This window comes from Marmota monax, unplaced genomic scaffold, assembly GCF_021218885.2.
Source record: "Marmota monax isolate L192 unplaced genomic scaffold, Marmota_monax_Labrador192_F-V1.1 WCK01_AAM20220418_F8-fsc00076, whole genome shotgun sequence".
Classification (NCBI taxonomy): Eukaryota; Metazoa; Chordata; class Mammalia; order Rodentia; family Sciuridae; genus Marmota; species Marmota monax.
The window spans coordinates 9,324,594-9,345,061 of record NW_026692843.1 but is presented as its reverse complement, the minus strand read 5'-3'; the positions used below and the strand labels follow the sequence as shown (position 1 = coordinate 9,345,061).

At 36.4% G+C, this 20,468-nt stretch overlaps 1 pseudogene; it reads right to left on the bottom strand.

The window, feature by feature from the left end:
- Positions 1 to 209: 209 nt before the first annotated feature.
- Positions 210 to 20,468, bottom strand: part of LOC124095581 (E3 ubiquitin-protein ligase SH3RF1-like) — a 40,280-nt pseudogene continuing 20,021 nt past the window's right edge.

Here is a 20,468-nt window from a genome sequence, read left to right as displayed (position 1 = left end):
CTGCCGCCCGCCCGCCCGTGCGCACCTCGGCCTACCCTCCCACGGGGAGCCGCCTGGGGTGGGGGGCTGCCCTCCAGCTGCGAACTTTGCTGCTGAATATCGATGAGTGTGATCGGCGCTTTCGGGAGGTGCTGCCGCAGCTGCGGGAAGGGGCGCCCCGGGCAGGCGGTGTCGGCGACAGCCAGTTTGTCAAGCTGTAGCGGCTGCTGCTACCCTGACTGGGCTTCACCTGCCGCCTCGCTTTCTCTTTTTGCCGCGTGCTGGCCTATGGGCCCTGCAGCTGTGGACAGGGCAGTCCTGCGGTCGGGAAGGCGAACTCGGGGTGCATCCGCCTCGGCCGACTTGCCCGCGGCCTGGGCACTGCCGCCGCAAAGGCTTAGGCGCAGGGTGCAGCGCTATTGGGACCGCTGCGCCCCAGCGAGCCAGGAAGGAGGAGGGGTACCTTTTTGTGCAGTGTCCAGAATCCCCTCTGGAATCCCGCAGCCCCCTCCCTTCAAGAGATCCGGCCGCTGGACCCTGGGCGGGGGAGGACGAGGACAATTCCTGTTTTGAGATTTTTAGGAATTTTGATAGCCAACGGGATTTTAATTTTAGTTTAACCCAAGTGTCCACCAGTCTGCAGAGCAGGAAAAAGGGACGGGCTGTTTCTCTGTGGCAGGATTTGCCAGCTTCTAAAAGATGGAGTTTGCTGAGGTTCCCTGAGGCCATTTTTCCACCTTCAGCCAGGAGAACTTTTTACACCCTTCGAAGTACAGCAGAAAAGCATACAGGCCACTAGGCCTTGAGAAATGACTGCCATTTTGAAGAGAAGAGTCATCTTCTTAACTTATTAACTTATTAACTTAGCTCAGATTGATTACTGTGATTTTGGATTCCAGGTTGATGCTGGCCCAGGATGGATCACACCTGTGAACTATCTAGAAGAATTTGTCTGCTGCCCTTTTCCAGTCCAGTGAATTTAGATGCCCCTGCAGACAAGGACAGCTGTTTCAGTAATGGTCAATCCAATTTTTCTGAGCCACTTAATGGGTGTACTGTGCAGTTGTAGGCTGCCAGTGGAACATCCCAAAATGCTTATGGACAAGATCCTCCATCTTGTTACATTCCACTGCGGAGACTACAGGATTTGGCCTCCATGATCAATGTAGAATATTTAAATGGGTCTGCTGATGGATCAGAATCCTTTCAAGACCCTGAGGAAAGTGATTCAAGAGTTCAGTCGCCAATTGTTTGCACTTCCTTGAGTCCTGGTGGTCCAACAGCACTTGTTAAGAAACAGGAACCCTCTTGTAATAACTCCCCTGACTCCAGTTAAAAGTAACAAAGATGATCAAGGATGGCTTTCTGCACTTTGAGAATTTTACTTGTGTGGACGATGTAGATTCTGAAATGGACCCAGAACAGCCAGTCACAGAGGATGAGCGTATAGAAGAGATCTTTGACAAATGCCACCTGCAATTATGAGCCTAAATCAGAGAATGGTGTAGAGATGGCCGTGGGAAGTGAACAAGACAGCACGACAGAGAGTAGACACAGTGCAGTCAAATTGTCATTCTTGCCATTAGCTCCTCAAACTGAAACACAGAAAAATAAGCAAAGAAGTGAAGTGGATGGCAGCAATGAAAAAACAGCCCTTCTCCCAGCCCCCTTTTCACTAGGAGATACAAAAGTTACCATAGAAGAGCCATTAAACTCAATAAATTTATCTTTTCAGGATGATCCAGACTCCAGTACCAGTACATTAGGAAACATGCTAGAATTACCTGCAACGTCATCATCATCTACTTCACAGGAATTGCCATTTGTAAGCAGTTTTGGTACAAATTAAATATATACATGAATGTATATACACAGGCCACTTAAAGAGAAGCTTAAAACTAATTTGTTTTTGGTTATCAGTTCACAGTTGAAAGCTAATTATAAGCTTTAATGGGGGAAATTTTACTTTGATTTTAAAATTTGTGTCTTATGAGTGGTTCCTTTTGGCTTTTCCAATAAATCTCCATTGAGGATTGACTAAATGTTAAATTTATAAGGGCATTTGATTGAGTTCAAATTTAAGTTTTCAAGATGTAGGAATACATTTTATTATCTCTTACAAAAAACAAAAACTTGGCATTGCTAGTATCATGAATGTAGGTGAACCAGTTCCTTACTTCAGAGTCCTGTTTCCACATAAGGCATGGCTTGTTTTTTTTTGGTCAGTGGGTGACTTGCTGTAGGTTGAAGTACATTTTAAGTACAGATTGAAAATGGCTAAGAAGAAAAAGGTTTCCTGGCTATCAGTCAACTTAAATGAGGTTGATTTTTCTGAACTCCTTGTGAAGGTATAGGACGTCCTAGGCTTTTGATGGTTGCCACCATCAGGGTAGGCTCTTTAGTCTTTCCTGATTTTAAAATTTGAAGCATATTTATATGTGTGTGTATGTGTATGGAAATGGAGAAGAACTCACTTGAGTTTTTCAGTATTGTAATACTGTTAAAGGGCGGTAAATGATAAGGTTATTATTTATTAGAACTTAATGTAAAATTTCTTGACCTCTTTATTTAACTAAATGATCAGTTGACTTCTCTTAGCCTTGGTTTCATCACTTCTAAAATCCAAAAGTACTTTGATTTCTAAGATTCCTGCTCCTTTCAGCTTTAAATATGATTTTGTTTCTCTCTAAATATCACATTGTCGTGGTCAGAGGTAGTGTCACCAAGAAGATATTTTTTCTTAATTTTTTTTTTGCCAACAAATCCCTCATAATATGAAGATTTTATAAAAAGGATTTTGATAATATGTAATGATTGCTTTTAGTGCCTTAAACATTCACTGTAGCACACATCCCTGTTGTTCTTTATAGTTACAGAGGGAGAATGTGGGTATGTTGAGTTTGTTTCTGTTGATTCATATCTTAAACTTATTTAAATATACTTTAATAATCTGGTTTTTAGTTTGGAAGTTGCAAATTTAAAAAATATTGCTGTGGTGGTTATCATGAGTTTGTATTGTCCCAGACACATTGAGGTGGATAGGGTGTTTTGAAAACCTTCCAGTGGGGGTTGACGATGGTGGCAGCACAGGCCTGTAATCCCAGCAGCCCAGGAGGCTGAGGCAGGAGAATCTCAAGTTTGAGTACAATCTCAGCAACTCAGCAAGGCCCTGTCTCAATGACAGAAAAAGTTGGGGAAAAAAGTTCAGTGGAAAATAGACCTGGGTTCAATCCCCGGTACAACAAAACAAAACAAAGCAAAACTCCGACAGCTGATGAGAAAGATCACTCTGACAGCTGATGAGACAGATCTTTTTTTTTTTTTTTTTTGGTATCAAGGATTGAACACAGGGATGCTTAACCACTGAGCCATATCCCCAGCTTGTTTTATTTTTTTATTTTGAGACAGGGTCTTGCTAAATTGCTGAGGCTGGTTTTGAACTTGTGATCCTCCTGCCTCAGCCTCTAGAGTGGCTGGGATTACAGGCCTATGCCATTATTCCTGGAGAGACAAATCTTTTGCTTGGGTTCATGTTGGAATTTATTGTAGGCTGGGCACAGTGGTACATGCCTGTAATCCCAGTTATTTGGTAGGCTGAGGCAGGAAGATTGAAGTCTGAAGATCAGCCTGGACAATTTAGTAACACTCTGTCTCAGAATTAAAAAAAAAAAAAAAAAAGGGCTAGGGCTAGGCTGGGCTCAATGCTCCTGTAATTGTAGTGGCCAGCCGGGAGGCTGAGACTGGAGGAATAGGAATTCAAAGCCTCAGCAAAAGCAACTCAGTGAGACCCTATTTCTAAATAAAATACAGAATAGGGCTGAAGATGCTGCTCAGTGGGCAAGTGCCCCTCAATTGTTCCATCGCCATACCAAAAAAAAAGGGGGGGGGCTAGGAATGTAGCTGAACACCCCTGGGTTCAATCTGTACTGCCACAATGGAAAAAAAAAAGAGAGAAAACTTTATTGTACATGTATGTAGTTTTGTCTTTGTTTTCACATAAATTTTAGATTGAGGATGGAGATAAAGGTATTATTGAAAGCATACAAGTATAAATGTAAACCTGTCTGATTCTCATTAAACAGAAGTTAATTGAGTACTGGTCCTTTTTTTTTAATATTTAGTTTTTAGTTGTAGCTGGACACAATACCTTTATTTATTTTTATGTGGTGCTGAGGATTGAGCCCAGGGCCTTGCAGGTGCTGGGCAAGCGCACTACCACTGAGCCATAACCTCAGCCCCTGAGTATTGGTTTCATTTGAGAAAACTGAGAATCATGGAGCCTATAGATAGTATGCTATGGTCTGTAACATGGTAGTTGACAAATTTGTTTAAATGTAGAAATTTTTTTTTCAGGGAGAAAATCAAGAGACTACAAGTTCCTGATTTATTCATTTAGATCTTTGGTTCGAGCTTCTGGTTGAAATTTGTTGCTTTATTTTCGCCATTTATTTGTTTATTTATGGTACTGGGGATTTAACCTAAGGTCAGTTTACCACTGGGCCACATCCCTAGCCCTTTTTTCAGATTTTGTTTTTTTTTTTTTTTGGTCCTGAGGATTGAACCCAGGGGTGCTTAACCACTTAGTCACATCCCCAGCCCTTTTTTATATTTTATTTAGAGACAGGGCCTCACTGAGTTGCTGATGCTGACTTTGAACTTTTGCTCCTCCTGCTTCAGCCGTTTGTGCACCACTGTGCTTGGCTCATTCCTAGCCCTAATTTTTTTTTTTTTTTTTTTTTTTGGTGGTGCTGGAGATTTAACCCAGGGCCTTGTGCATGCAAGGCAGGCACTTAACTAACCGAGCTATATCCCCAGCCCAGCTCTAACCCTTTTTATGTTTTATGTATTTGTTTTTTAAACAATATTTTTCTCAGGCATCTGAGAAATTTTCCCTGGGATTCTAGTCTTCTCCCCCAAACCTGTCAGTAACCAGTTCATCTTCAGCTGTCAATCCCTTTTAGCTGGGGAGGCTAGGAAAGGGTTTCTGCAGGGCAATGATGTGCAAAGTTTAGCCAACCTATAAAGTTAGCTCAAATGAAGAGGATCAGGAGGCATATAGTGCAGTGGTAGAGAGTCTGCCATGGACATGATACCTTTGTTTAATTCATTTATATGTGGCACTGAGGATCAAACAGTGCTAGGCAAGCACTCTATCACTGAGCTACAATCAATCCCAGCCCTATGTTTATTTTGAGACAGGGTCTTACTAAATTGCTTAGGGCCTTGCTAAGTTGCTGAGGCTGGTCTTGAACCTTATGATCCTCCTGTCTCAGCCTCTAGAGCTGCTGGGATTATTGGCGTGTGCCACTGTGCCCGTTGACATGGATTTTAAGCTGAGGACTTAAAAGTGAAGTCAACCTTAAAATGCAAATTTGGCTAAACAATATAATTTGGGAAAGATGTAATTAAAAATAGTTCTTCTATGTAGCCTTGCAGTTTTTTTTTTTGTTTTTGTTTTTGTACTAGGGATTGAACCCAGGGACAGTTAACCACTGAGCCATATTCCCAGCCCTTTTTATTTATTTATTTATTAAATCTTATTTATTTATTTATTTTCTATCTTTATTTCACTTATTTATTTTTATGTGATGCTGAGGATTGATCCAGGGTCTCGCACATTCGAGGCGAGTGCTCCACTGCTGAGCCACCACCCCAGCCCTTTATTTTTGTTTTGAGACAGAGTCACACTAAGTTTCTTAAGTCCTCGCTAAGTTACTGAAGCTGGCTTTGTTGTGATCCTCCTGCCTCAGCCTCCCAAGTTATTGGGATTATGCCCAGCTGTCACCATATGCTACTGACATTTGAATTCACATTTTTTTTTCCTGTGGTGCTGGGGATTGAACCCATGGCTTTGTACATTCAAGTTAAGTACTCTAAAACTCAGCTATATTCCCAGCCCCCTGTACTGTTCACATTCTAAGTTCATTGATACCACAGGTATGGAGCCTATGCTCAGGGATAGGAATTTTGAAAATCCTTAGCAATATTGTCTTTTATTCTGTTTGTAATATTATAAAATTCTTTCTCTAGACAGTGGGAAGGAGTAGTTATTATGGTTGTAAACCCAGTCTAGAATTAGAAAGATATATCAATCAAGAAAATCTGTAAGCATACCGTTTGCATCCTGTCACAAAGGAGCAGCCTCTTCACTTTACTCTCTGGTGTTCTTCAAGTTTTGTTTAGTGGTGCTAGGATTAGACCCAAGGTCTTTTGCATGCCAGGCAGACTCTCTATCACTGCACTATATGCCTCCTGATCCTCTTCATTTATTTTCTGGGTACAGTGATATAAAATGATTGTCATTACGATTTATTTTTTGGGTACCAGGGATTGAATTCAGGGTTACTCGACCACTGAGACACATCCCCAGCCTCATTTTGTACTTTATTTAGAGACAGGTTCTTATTGAGTTGCTTAGCACCTCGCTTTTGCTGAGGCTAGCTTTGAATTCGTGATTCTTCTGCCTCAGCCTCCTGGGCTGCTGGGATTATAGGCGCGTGCCACTGTATCTGGCTCTCATTATAGTTTATAATCCTGACCTTGTTCTTATATTTAATCTTCTAATTCCTCCCAGTATACAAAGGCTTTGTGCATAGTATGTGTAGATAATATCTTGAAGAAGAATTGACCCCAGAGCTACAGCTTCTTGTTTATTAACTACTTTGGTCTATATCATTTCATTGGGTCTTTATAGTCTTGTGTGTCATAAGATAGGCAGAATGGTGCACACCTGCAATCCCAGCAGTGCAGAAGGCTGAGGTAGGAGGATGGCAAGTTTTTATTTATTTATTTATTTTTTTGGTACCTATGATTGAACTTAGGGGTACTTAACCACTGAGCCACATCCCCAGCCCTTTTTTGTATTTTATTTAGAGATAGGGTCTTGCTGAGTTGTTTGGGAACAGCTTGGAAGGCCTTGCTAAACTGATGAGGCTGGCTTTGAACTTTCGGTTCTCTTGCCTGAGCCTCTCAAGTCTCTGGGATTATAGGTGTGCGCCATGCCGACCCCATCTTTCTTTTCTGAGAAGAAAATTGATCTCTCCATATCTCTGTTGATCTGCTCTCTGACATTTCTTTTTAAAGATTTTGTTTTATAATTACTCTTTTCCTCTAATATCTATGTTCTCATTCTCTCCATTACGTTACCGTTTCCTGGGAAAATAAGGAACATTTAAAGGAATCTTACCCTGTCTTATAACTCATGAAGTTATTGGGCCCATTTATAGGTGATGTTCTCAAAACAGGCATCTATTTTATTTATCCCTAATGTTCTTGTTTTGCTTTTGTATCCTCCACTTTGCTGAAACTGTTTTTTAATAAATCATAAATGACATTTAAAAAAAGCCACGATGTATTACTTGTGATACTGATTATTTTATGTTCCACAGGATATTTTGCTCTCACCGTTTAAAATTTCAGAAAATGAATTCAAGAATGATTTAAAAGACACTAAACACTACACAATAAGGAGTATAGGAATCCCTTAATACACATGTGACACTCTAGGACGTGTTAAAGATGAAAAACATTCTATGTGGACATACTGAATTTATGTCTTGACTCTCAATTTTTTTATCTACACAGTAACAACACACTTTAGAGAACATTCAAGCAAAAATTCAAAACATTATATGCATTCATCAGAAGCCCAAGCACATATGCTTTTTTGGCCTTTTCTAATTTTTACACACTTCATTTTTCGTGATCTTAAAAATATCTACTTTTCAGAATCTGTTATTTCTCATTTGCAGAAAGAACAAAATTACGAAGAAAGAGACACAAGAAAGCTAGTTTGTATATTCCTTACTTTGACCATATTACATTTGATGATATTAACATTGGTGGGAATTTCACAGGGCTACAATTTAGAAACAAAAAACAAGACCACCAAACAGACACAAATACATTCACTCAGCACAAAGTAAAAAAAAAACATGAACCAGCAAATCCCCTCTTCTCACTTAAGTAGAAGACACAAGCAATACAGAAATCTGCCAGTCTTCAAAAACAAAAACATATCGGATTAGGAAATTTTTCAGAATCAGCCATATACTTTTGAACACTTCAAATAATAAAATATATTCGAATTTATTTTAGAACGAAATATTTTATAAAGAATAAGGACTGAGAAGTTATTTAAAGGATAGAATACTTTCTAAAGTCACACAAATAGGTCACATTGTCAGTAAGCAACAGTTAAGAAAAAAATCAAAATAAAATAATAAAGAATTTGCCTGACCGTGCTTTTACTGTTTATAACGACAGTGTTGGCATCTTTCAATTATAATTTGCAAATATGTACACAGCCTGAACAAACATTTTCTATATTTGATACTACCACTTTAGCAGAATTCACTTTTGTCTCATAGTCAATTCAACTTGCAAAAAATCCATGGACATTCCTAATGCTTCTAAAGGAAATAATCAGAAATATAATGTCTTAAAATAATAGAAACTCATTCTTTTATACTTATGGATGTTTTCATTATCATGACACAGGATCATTCTAGCCTTATTCTAGCCTTAGTTAATTGGTAGATATATAGAATGTACAACAAAGAGTAGGTCCTACAGAGTCAATAAGAAAGAAGCTGGATAAAGTGAAAATGAATGATAGTTTTTTTTCTCAGCCCATATAAGGACTGATTTTCTTTGGTGAATAACTAATATAGCCCTAAGCACATGGTAGACTGCAAGAGACACATCCTAACAATTTTGATTGTGCCCTGAAAAAAAATTGTAATTTGGTAAAATTAAACCAGAATTTTTGAACCAAGCCAAATGTATATGTGTGGGTAATGAATAAAAATGTTAAACACTTGAGTCTGCACATAATGTCTATTCTTTTACATGTTTTTCTTAAGAAACCTCAAAACAAGTGTCAAAGAAGATAATAGATAATCCTGGAAATGTTTCTCACATGATATTAGGTGTTTTTTTTTTTTTTTTTTTTTTTGTGGTACTAAGGACATGTATTCTACATATTCAGTTTTATAAGTTGCTTTAAATATTTACAAAGAAAGTAGATGATCATGCATTTCTATTGTCTTTAATAGTTTAGTTTTAACTTTTACTTGTCTGTTTTCTTGCTCTACATTTCTGGACCAGCAATTATAAATAGTTGGAATTATGTTGCTGTTGTTTTTCTGTTCATTAGTTTTGCTAGGCTGAACTTCCATCGATCTCCTCATGCTGTTATGCTAAGAGTCCCTCAAAAACTCATATTTTTAATGAATGTATAATGAGAGAATTATGAGCTATGATTCTAATGGACACATTGTAGAAACACATTAACTACTAAGCAGAAATAAATAGAAACAACTCACAATCATCTATGAATAAGTAACAGTACTGTGTCCTTTATAGGCTTATCAGATGTTATGATGACCTGGATAAATGCAATTTAACATGTACTTTTTTCATTGGTCTACTTATCATAAAATGACAAATTTTTGAGTACAAACACTGAAAAGAGCAGCTAAAATTAACTACATTAGGGTTACATAAAATTAGGGATACATGGGCTTGTTATTTTTAGTTACAACATAGCTACAAAAATATTAAATTTTGTAAAATACTGTCAAGGACATGATGCTAACATAACGATATTATATATATATATATATATATATATATATATATATATATATATATATATATAAGTAATACTGAAATTTCATAGAGAAACATTACACAGAAAAATTGTTACCACAATAAATAGATATATACTTAATGGAAATATAATTATCTAAGTATAGTATACTTGTATATTCAAGTTTTTCATAATATCAAATTAAAAGATGCAAGATATAGCTGTGCAAGGTGGCACACCTATGATCCCAGCAGCTTGGGAGGGTGAGGCTGGAGGATTACACATTCAAAGCCAGCTTGAGCAACAAAAAAGAACTAAGCTACTCGGTGAGACCCTGTCTCTAAACAAAATACACTATAGGCCTGGAGATAACACTCAGTAATCCAGTACCCCTGAGTTTAATTCCCAGTTACCCTCATCAAAAATAGTCAAAGACTTTTATGGGAAACTTTAAGACAGTAATATCTATAATCTAAAAAAATAGAGAATGGAACCATAAAATTGACCAAATCTCATTTACTCAATGCAATAGATGATAGACAAACAGCCAACAAATTGACCAGGTTTAAACTGAATAGATTAAAAAACTAAAAATTATCAGCCAGTCTCCAAAATATAAACCAGGATTAATCAGGAAATGTATAATAGTAGAAAAACTTTTTCTGTAAAAATTAGTGTTCTTAGTTTAAATAATAAAATGTGTCCTCATTAAGTTCATAAGGAAATCATTGTTAAGGTAGATGTTACCAGAAATAATTGAAAGCAAAGGGAATATTTTTGTGTCTTACATGAACAAAATAGTTCCTCAAAGAACAGCAGTAGTCTACATCACAAAGAAGCTGATACTGATGAAAGAATCACAAGTACACTTACATATCACTCAGAAATTAAAAGCTGCCTGATCGAGCTGTTGCTGACAATCAGAAAAGTCAGTGAACTTTTAATCATGTTTTAGAGCAGCTTCTTTCAATGTACTGATAATTACTACTTAATGCTGATCACATTATCGTGATGGAAATTTGATCACATAGGTTTAAATTGCAATAATATCTGACTTATAATAGCTAAAAAGGATCAGACAGTTATTGGAATAAAATAACCAGAAATGATTCTCTTATGGTTATGGATAACTTAAATAAAAGACTTTCAGTGTGAGTGACTGTGATTGGACTCATATCAAATTGATGGAACGGCCATACTATCTATAAAGGCTCTCAGAGAGAATTATTCCTTACATTTTTTTTTTTTTTCAAATCTGATGGCCTCTGGTATTCTTTAACTTGTGACTTCAAGTGTTTCTCTTCTGTGTTGATAGAGGACTCAAACAAAGACCATAGACAAGCCCCTCTCATAGGAAAGATGGTGGTAAATAAGCAAGGAGGAATCCTCAAACCCCACAAAGTCTAGGAGCCATATTATAGGATATGGAAGACCCCCCGCTTCCCCACCAATAGGCTTGTTCTTCCAAACATTGTTTATAAGGATGGAAAAAAATCAGTTCATTGCACAGAATGAATAAAGTGGGCATCTGCCTTTGCAGATAAGAATAAGTGGTAAAAGAGACACAAACTTGAGTTTTGGACAGAGTATCGCAACACAGCTTATTGAATCCTGAAAACAAAAACAACAATAACAACAAAAATTCAGAGAGCGATGGCGGGGAGGGGGGGCCTGGGGTTGTGGCTCAGTGGTGGAGCACCTGCCTTGCATGTGTGAGGCACTGGGTTCAATCCTCAGCACCAAATAAATAAATAAATAAGTGAAATAAAGTATTATGTACAACTAAAAAAAATTTTAAAAATTCATATCCACAAAAGCTCATTTGAGAAAATCAAATTCGGATGAAGAGCTGAAAACCGAAGCTTATACATATGGAATTAATATATTTTCTTTTTACTAAATTGCTATTAAGTTTCCTACAATTATAGAGTCTTATATCACTTCACTTCCTAATATATTTATTTTTTAAATGTTATAATTACCTTCCATGTACAATGCATGTGTGTTAGGGTCTGTAAACAAGTCAGGATGGCACCTGGCATTTTGCCAGAGGGAGTGGTTTGTGAAGTAAAGCCAGTGAGCCATTAAGTGTGGAGATTCCTTATTGGTTGACTGCTGTATCTAGTTTATGTTAATTAAGATAAGCTGTGTGTAATGTATATATACCCCTCCTGTCCTACAATAAACGGCTCCCACTCCTGCTGTATCAATCTACACAAGTTGCTCGTCACCCCCCCCCCCCCCGTTATTTTGCTGCAGCCTGACTGCGGCACATGTGGCACAATAAATTCATCTTCATGTTATCTTTTTCTATATATAACTGTATATGTATGTGCATATATTTTCCCCACATTTCCAAAATTGTGCCCTGAAAATTTCTGTAATATCACCTCCCTGAAATGCATTTTTGTCATTTCAAATCAGTACATCTACTTGTTTCTTTCAGTATAGTTGGGAAAGAGAAAAATTGCTAGCCCCCCCACCCCTGTGACTAAATAAACGAGAATTAAAAATCAACATCAGTGCCTCCAGAGGACTTAATTCTCATTCACCTTTCTCATACATAGTGCTTTAATTTTTAAGCAAGCAGCTGGAATTTTATTTAAAGAGAGAGTAAAAGATTCAGAGCTGTATGTGGTGCTTTTCTGACACCACCTTACCACTGAGGTATCTGGATTTCATTGCAGTTTGGACACTGGTACATATATTTTCCTTTACTTGCCTCCATAAAAGAGACTTATAGTGAAAATATCATAGTACATAACTCTAATGCTATCTATTTGGGAGACTAAGGTAAGTGTGGGTCACTTACTGACAATGTGTCTATATTAAGGTTTTAGAAATGGCTGGGGATATAGATCAGTGAAATGGCATTGTTTGCTTAAATCTCGAAAACCACTAAACAAGGCAATTATGTATTTTCAAAAAGTTACACAAAACATTAAAAATTTATAAACTATTAACAAACATAAGTCACAGAGTGGGAGAACTAATGACATCACATATAGCTAAGCACTTTTAATAAAAAAGGAAATGATAGAGGCACCAAATGAAAATGAGGCAAGAGACTTGAATAACCACTTTATGTAGGAGAAATATTCAAATTCTAAACCTCTCAAAATTGTAACAAATTAGAGAAACAGAAAAAAATTATACTATATTGATGAGAACATTAAACAAATGCTCATGAATTAAAGAGGGATTATAAATTGCTGTTATTTATTAATGAAAACTATTTATTTAATATATATTTTTTTAAATAAATAGTTTTCATTAATAAACTATTATATATAAAATATATACTATATATACTATTATATATATATAAAATACTCCTCAACAAGTAGCATAGACCTATAGAAACTACTGTAATAGTGAACCATGACAGCAATATAGTTTTATGGTAGCATAAGGCTAGAGCTATGTTGATTTATATGGTTGAAATCTGGGTGATAAAAGGAAAGAGGAGGTAATTTCAAAATGAAATAAACACTAAAATTTGGGAAAAATCAGTTTCTAGGGACAAGACACAATTTGATTTTTAGTACTTTCAGTTTAACTAACAGAACAATATCACATAAGTATTATATAGAAGTAATATCTGTGTAGTATATCACATATATAGATGTTTTCAAGGGAAATATGTAGAACTTACCACAAAGTAAAAAACTATGAAGGACATAAAGTACTACATTATACAAACCTTCTGTGTAAATAAAACTCATCATTGCAAAGATAACCATTTTATCTCATTTGATATATAGTAGTTCCCCATCAAAATTTTATTATGTTTTTCTTTCAATAAATGAAACCAAAACTTTAAAAAAAATTTATCTGAAAAGTAAAATATGTAAAATACCCCAATCTAAATACTCTAATTTAGAATACCAAATAAAGTATTTATTGTTATGTGGCATTAATATATATTATGAAACTATATTGATATAATACAAACCAATAAATCATAACATGAACCAATCTGAATCTATATATGTCAATTTTTTGGTATTCTTGAAAGCAATAAAGAGGCCTATGTAATCCAACCATATAAATAGTAACTTTCAATTTGAATAGTGAAATCCGAATCTGAAGTTGGAATTTGGGACAGTTGACACAGTTTACTGGTAGAGTGTGTGTGCAGAATGTACAAAGTACTGGGTTCCAACCTTAGCAACACAATAAAATGCAGATGTTAAGTGGAATGATGTTTAAAATAAAGAAGAATATTAAAATTCTGGACTCTCCTTCCATCTATGAATATATGTGATAATAAGCTACTCATAGTATGAGTGTCTATTTGATAAAGCTATAAATAAATAAAGAGACTTAGATACATGAGAAAATTTAGAAAATATGTTTTTTTCATTTAGCAAGAAAATCTGAGGTACACTTGGCATTAGTCCTGCTTGAATAAAGTACAATATTTAGGACCAATCCTCAACAGCCAGCATCACCCTCAGTAAACAAAATGTGGGATGTTACACAACTATCCAAGCCACAGAAAATGTGGTGATTTTCTATGGCCATAAAAGTTTTTGAAAGTATTCTATCAGCTGGGGTCAAGGCATAAAAATAGACAAATATCAGAGGTGTCAGTTTATCTCAAGAAGAAATTTGTTGATATATTTTTCCAACTGTTGTTGCTGCCAGATGAGCTTCTCTTGTGGGTGTAATAGATAAAAAATACAGTAAACCAGTAGTATCTTAAGTGAGATATTAGAAATTCCTGAGCCTTGCCCAAACCTGCTTTCTACAGTGATAACTCCAGGACTACCAATTGTTTCTAGAATAAGTTTATTAGTGTACTAATATGAGTGTCTCCATTTAACATATTCTTTTCAAGGTAAATTTTCTTGAAGTCCCAAGCTCTGGAAGCAAAGGTGACAGCATGTGAAAAATTCCATAGAATGCAAACAAATTAATTTACATGATTTTTTCAACCCATTTATGGACTAAGATACCCAATTCTTGTTCAGAAAAAAAAAGATTAGAAATCACAGGTTATTGTTTATTCCCAAGAAATATCTACAGAAATGTCCAACACTGGCTACTTTATACAATCTTGCCTCAGAGACTTAATGGATCAGTAAAATAGACTTCTTGCAGTTTGCACAGTGCAGTTAGAAAGGCTATAAGCAAAATCTGAGAGCCAGTGTGTGATGGGACATACCTGTAATGCCAGAGGCTCAAGAGAATCACACAGGAAAAATTTGAGTTCAAAGACCGCCTCAGCAAATTAGCAAAGCTCTAAGCCTCTTAGGGAGATCCTGTCTGAAAATAAAACATACAAATGACTGTGGGTATGGCTCAGTGGTGAGCATTCCTAGGTTGAATTAAAAATACCAAACTAAACCAAACCAAACAAATATCTGAAAGATAATAAGGACTCCAGAGTACATAAATATGTAAAAATACTGGTGGCAATATAAACTTAATAAATATGTTTTTTTAAAAAAGTGTTAAGATTCTTCAAAAACTAAAAGTAAAAATGCCATATAATCCACAATTTCCAGTAGCAGGGCAATGTTGTACCTGCCTGTACTCCCAGTGACTTAGGGAGAATGAGACAAGAGGACCTCAAGTGAAGACTAGCCTCAGCATCTTGGCAATATTCTAAAAAACTCAGTGAGACCCTGTCTCAAATAATAAAAAAACAAACAAATAATTAAATAAAACAGAAAATAGCAGGGGATGTGGCAGAGTGCTAAAGTGCCCATGGATTAAACTCCAGTACCCCCCAAAATAAAAATAAATAATAATTCTAGGTAAAAAAATAATGTCGTATAATCCAGTAATAATAACCCTGGGTATATATTTAATAGAATTGTAATTGTTTTATCAAAGATATTACTGCACTTCCACTTTCATTGTAGCTTTATTCACAGTATCTAATGAAAGAAAACAAATAAAATGCCTTTTAGATGAAAGTTATATCAGAAGACTGCTTCCAGCTGCAGAGCACCAAACTACTCCCCTTAGAGACTGCACACTTAGAGTTAAAACGCTTTCTTAGAAGGCAATGATCAGATACTGGTATTTCCTAAATACTCCAAAAGACTGCACTATCTGTGGGCACATTGGGTCAGACTGTTCTAAAACTCAGAACCAGGTAAATATGAGAGGTTGGAATGAGAACACAACACAGAAATTCTTCAAAGGAAGGTCACAACTCAAAAATTGTGATAACTGAAAAACAGAGTTGGATATGAAACCTGACTCTCTGCTTTTCTGATTTTGGGGTTATTGATTGAATTCAAAACAATATTGAAAGGTTTAAAATTTACATACAAAAGGTATTTTAAAAGTACCAGGTTATTGGCTGAGGATATAACTCAGTTGGTAGACTGTTTGCCTTGCATGCACAAGGCCCTGGGTTCAATACCCTGCACACATACACATGCAAAAAGTATCAGATTATTGACATGGCCTTTGACCTTCTAATTTATTGTGTACTTTAGCTCTTGAAATTAAACTTGCTTGGTATTTAAGTTCAAGTCCAGTCCAACTTTTATTTTTCTGCCATACTGGAAAGTTTGTAATGTTTCTGCAAGTCATTTTAATAAAGTGGTGTTTCATATATTAAAAATAAATAAATGAATAAATAAATAAAATAAAACCATTCATTTAAGAATCTCTTACATTTGTGTGTGTGTGTGTGTGGGGGGGGGGGTTATACTGGGGATTGAACCCAGGGCCTTGTGCCTGCAAGGCAACCATTCTACCAATTGAGATATCTCTCCACCACTATCAATTACATTTTTTAAAAAAATATTTGATTTAGACACATTAAGCCTACTATCTTATTTAGAAGGGAATCCTACTTTTTTTTTTAATATATTTATTTTTTAGTTATCGGCGGATACAACATCTTTGTTTTGTATGTGGTGCTGAGGATCGAACCCGGGCCGCACGCATGCCAGGCAAGTGAGCTACCGCTTGAGCCACATCCCCAGCCCCGAATCCTACTCTTTAGTGTCACCTTTCTTCTCATGTGAAAGCCTCATAAGGATAAAGCAAAACCTTATAAATCTGCACTCCAGTTCTAGGAGAAAACAATTACCAATAATATATCCATCTGAACTGAAACATGGAAAAATAAATAATGGATAATGTTGAAATTGGACTTTTGAGCTGTAACTATAATCCCCAATTTGCCAATTTCTTCTGGTTCTTGTCAAACAATTTTTGAAGAATAAAATTTATGGACCCTCAGGAAAAGTAAGAGTAAACAGAGTAGAATTCATTTAAGCAAGAAGAGATACCCAGATGCAGTGGCACATGCCTGTAATCTGACTGGCTCAGGATGCTGAGAAAGGAGGATCATGAGTACAAAGCAGTCTCAGCAAAAGTGAGGTGCTAAACAGCTCAGTGAGACCCTCTTTCTAAATAAAATACAAAACTGGCCTGGGGCTGGAGCTCATTGGTCAAGTGCCCCTGAGTTAAATCTCTAGTACAAAAAAAAAAAAAAAAATAGAACTACCAACATACATGAGAGAAGATGATAGGGAAAAAAAAAAACATTATAGTGTACCAACTTATGAGTTTATATATGGTTTTGTTCAGAGCATGGAGCAAATTTATAAAACATTTAGTGAAAAAGGCATCCTGACTACCATTTGAGTTCACTTCCATCCTTTCTTTCACTAATCTTCTTTTTTATAACGTTCATCTGGGTTTACCCTTGAGACAAAGAACTTTGTTGAAGGTGTTTCCACAAGTGAACCTCAAGGTTTATTTAAATTTGAAATATGCCTTAATGATGCTCATTAATATAGCTATAGGTTAGTCCCCAGGTGTGGTTGACTGATGCCAATTATCTTGGCTACCCTATCATTTTTCTCTCTATTCTGTTTTATCCTCATTCACTGGGAACAGGGAACCCTACATTGGAAATGTAAATAAAGAGGTGGAAAACTAGGAGTTTTTATCCAGACCTATGAAAAGCTAAGCTGAAGTTCTGGGTTTCTGATTGTTGTTCTGGATTTGAGATACTGCTTCCCCAACATTTAAAAAGCTCAGGAAGCATGAAGCTTGTTGGTTTAAAGCCAGTCTGAGCAATTTAGTGAGGCCCTAAGAAACTCAGTGAGAACCCGTCTCTAAATAAAAATATAAAAATGGGCTGTGGTTGTGGATCAGTGGATAAACACCCCTGTGTTTAATTCCCTGTACAGAAAAACAAAAAGCAAACAAACAATATTACAACAACAACAAAAACCTCAAGAGGAATAAGCCCTAAAAACCACAGCTTCCCTCATGCATAAACACAACAAGTGGAGTTGATATTCTCTCCTTATGATTGTCCCAGTCTTCATGACACATCTGGGGACATGGGCCAGTGGCACATGGATTCCAACACAGTGCTTCAGGAAGGAGCTATGGAACAGAAGGTCCAGTGTCTTAATTGCTGATCTAAGCTCCACTAGAGTATTCAGAGGGCTCTGAAATCTGAGCTACCACACAGAGGTTGTCTGGCTCCCAGGCTCTGGAGAGGACTATGAGAAGTCCAAAGTCACCATTTCCAGATCCCACCATTGTCACTTCCACCAGCTTAAAACAGTCTCCTTACAAGATGACAAGGTACACTTAAAATTTCCTTGCTTAGAGGGTTCTGAGTGTTGTCCCTAGGAATTTTTTCAGCACCTGTGTAGCACAGAAACCAGGGCTCCTGATCTAAAAAAGGAAGCCAAGAAAAGGATTCGAAGAATAAGGGTCTCCAGACACAAAGGGAACAGGAGATTGTGGAAGCCCACCCTCTCATCACTGGCTGTGGGTGGATTGGACGGTTCTCACCTAAAAGACTCATTGGATAAGGCTTCAGGCACCACCTCTAAACAGAGCATAGTGGGCCTGAAGTTTGAGTGACAGTAAACTGCATCCATCCAGAACCTAATATAGTCAGAATGCTAGTTCTTGGCTGCTCCATTTTTATTGTTAGAAGACTAGGGCTCAGGGCTGGGAATATAGCTCACTCATTAGGCTCCTCAGTTCACATGCATAGGGCCTGGGGTTCATCCCTGGCACCACATTTTAAAAAAAATTAAAAAAGTGTTTAAGATAATGACTATATATCAGACTAATGCAGCCTCACTGCCGAGACCTTTAACCACTTCAGTGATCTTCTGCAATTGGCTTTTCTTTCTTTCTTTTTTTTCATTTCTCTCTCTCTTTTTTTTTATTTGTTTGCAACTGGCTTTTGAAGTAACTTGTATGAAGAGCATGTTTTGTTTTCTGACTTTCTGTGAATTGCATTAAGTGCCTCAGGATGAAGTTATTTTTAGGCAGAGTTTTTTGCAAATAGTTGGATCTACCCGGGAGAGAAGTTCATTTCCATTTATCACTGTATATAAGTAAAATAAAATTGTGAATATATATGTGTGTATGTGTGTATGTGTGTGTGTGTGTGTGTGTATTAAACTTTATTTAACTTTTCTGTTCTCTGGTCTTATGAAAAAAAAGCGTGAGCTTTAAACTCATAACATTTCTCTGAGGCAGCAATGTCCTCATAACCCTCAACCAAGCAGTTGCTCAAAGTATAATTTTAAAGTAGTATTCAATTAAAAATTAAAAAAGATATACATGGTGGTGCACACTTGAAATCCCAGCAGCTCTTAAGGCTGAGGGAGGAGAATCACGAGTTGAAATCCAGCCTCAGAAAAAGCAAGGCACTAAACAACTCATTGAGACCCAATCTCTGAATTTAGGGAAAAAAAAGAACAGCTTAAATAAATTATAATAACCTAAAGCACTATATCCAGAGTATTATCATGGCTTGACAATATGAATTTACTAATGAATATAAGTATCTTTGGAAATTCATTCTACATTCAGCTCTCAGTGGCTGCAGTTAAACTCCAGGAAGAGGATTCAGCTGTGCTTTCTCATGCCAATTGGAAAATAGAAACCATGTATTACAGTTTACACAAACGGAGATCCAGTGGTGGTGGTCTGACTCAAATGGGAGCCAACACTCCTGGCAGCAACATAAATTATAAGTACTAAAAAACAGGCAGGTTGTCAAGAAACTATAAGCCAGAACACCTCCATCTATGTGGAATATCTACTTTCTATCCTACTTTTATACTCTTCTTTGCCACCTCCAATATTGTGAGTCCCTGAGAATTTCCTATTCCAGATATGCCATAGCACATATTTTATTCTTTCCTAAAAGTGTTTCATTTGGGACAATGATAAATTTATCTCATTGCTTAGGATGGAACATGGAAGTATATTTGTGTAACACATGTTCACAGGTGCATTCTGTGCATTTTATATATTTTATCATTGATATTCAATCCTTAACCCTAATCCTAACCCTACAAAATATTATCTATATTTCCTAATATTATTGATTTAACTAATTCTAATGTAAAAGAAATACAGTTAGACAATATGTGGCTTTATGCATTTTGACTTACCTTTTTCACTTTGATTGTTATGTCTTACCAAAATACTTACATATTCATTACTATACTAATTCATGAATCTCTATATTGAGAAAATTCATAATATCCTGACTCTCTTCACAATATACCTTGGGTCAAAAAATGTATTTCTCTCTCTATATATATTTTTTCATACAGTGCTTCACATGTACATTCCAATGACTATTCTAATGTTGGAAGGTACCAATTCCCTAACCACAACACTAGGAATAAATTTGGAATGAAATAAAACTGCAACCTAACCAGACCATCATCAATAAACCAGTATATATATGAAAGCATGGGCCATAAAACGAATAGTTAAGTATAGTTTGAATGTTATATATTTAATTATCAATGGCATATAGTGATATGTATTAGTACAGACTCAGGAACAAAATGTATGTGGAGTTCACAAATTATGAGATATTGAATATATAAGTAACAGTGAACTCTAACCTGAGTTTAAAATGTGC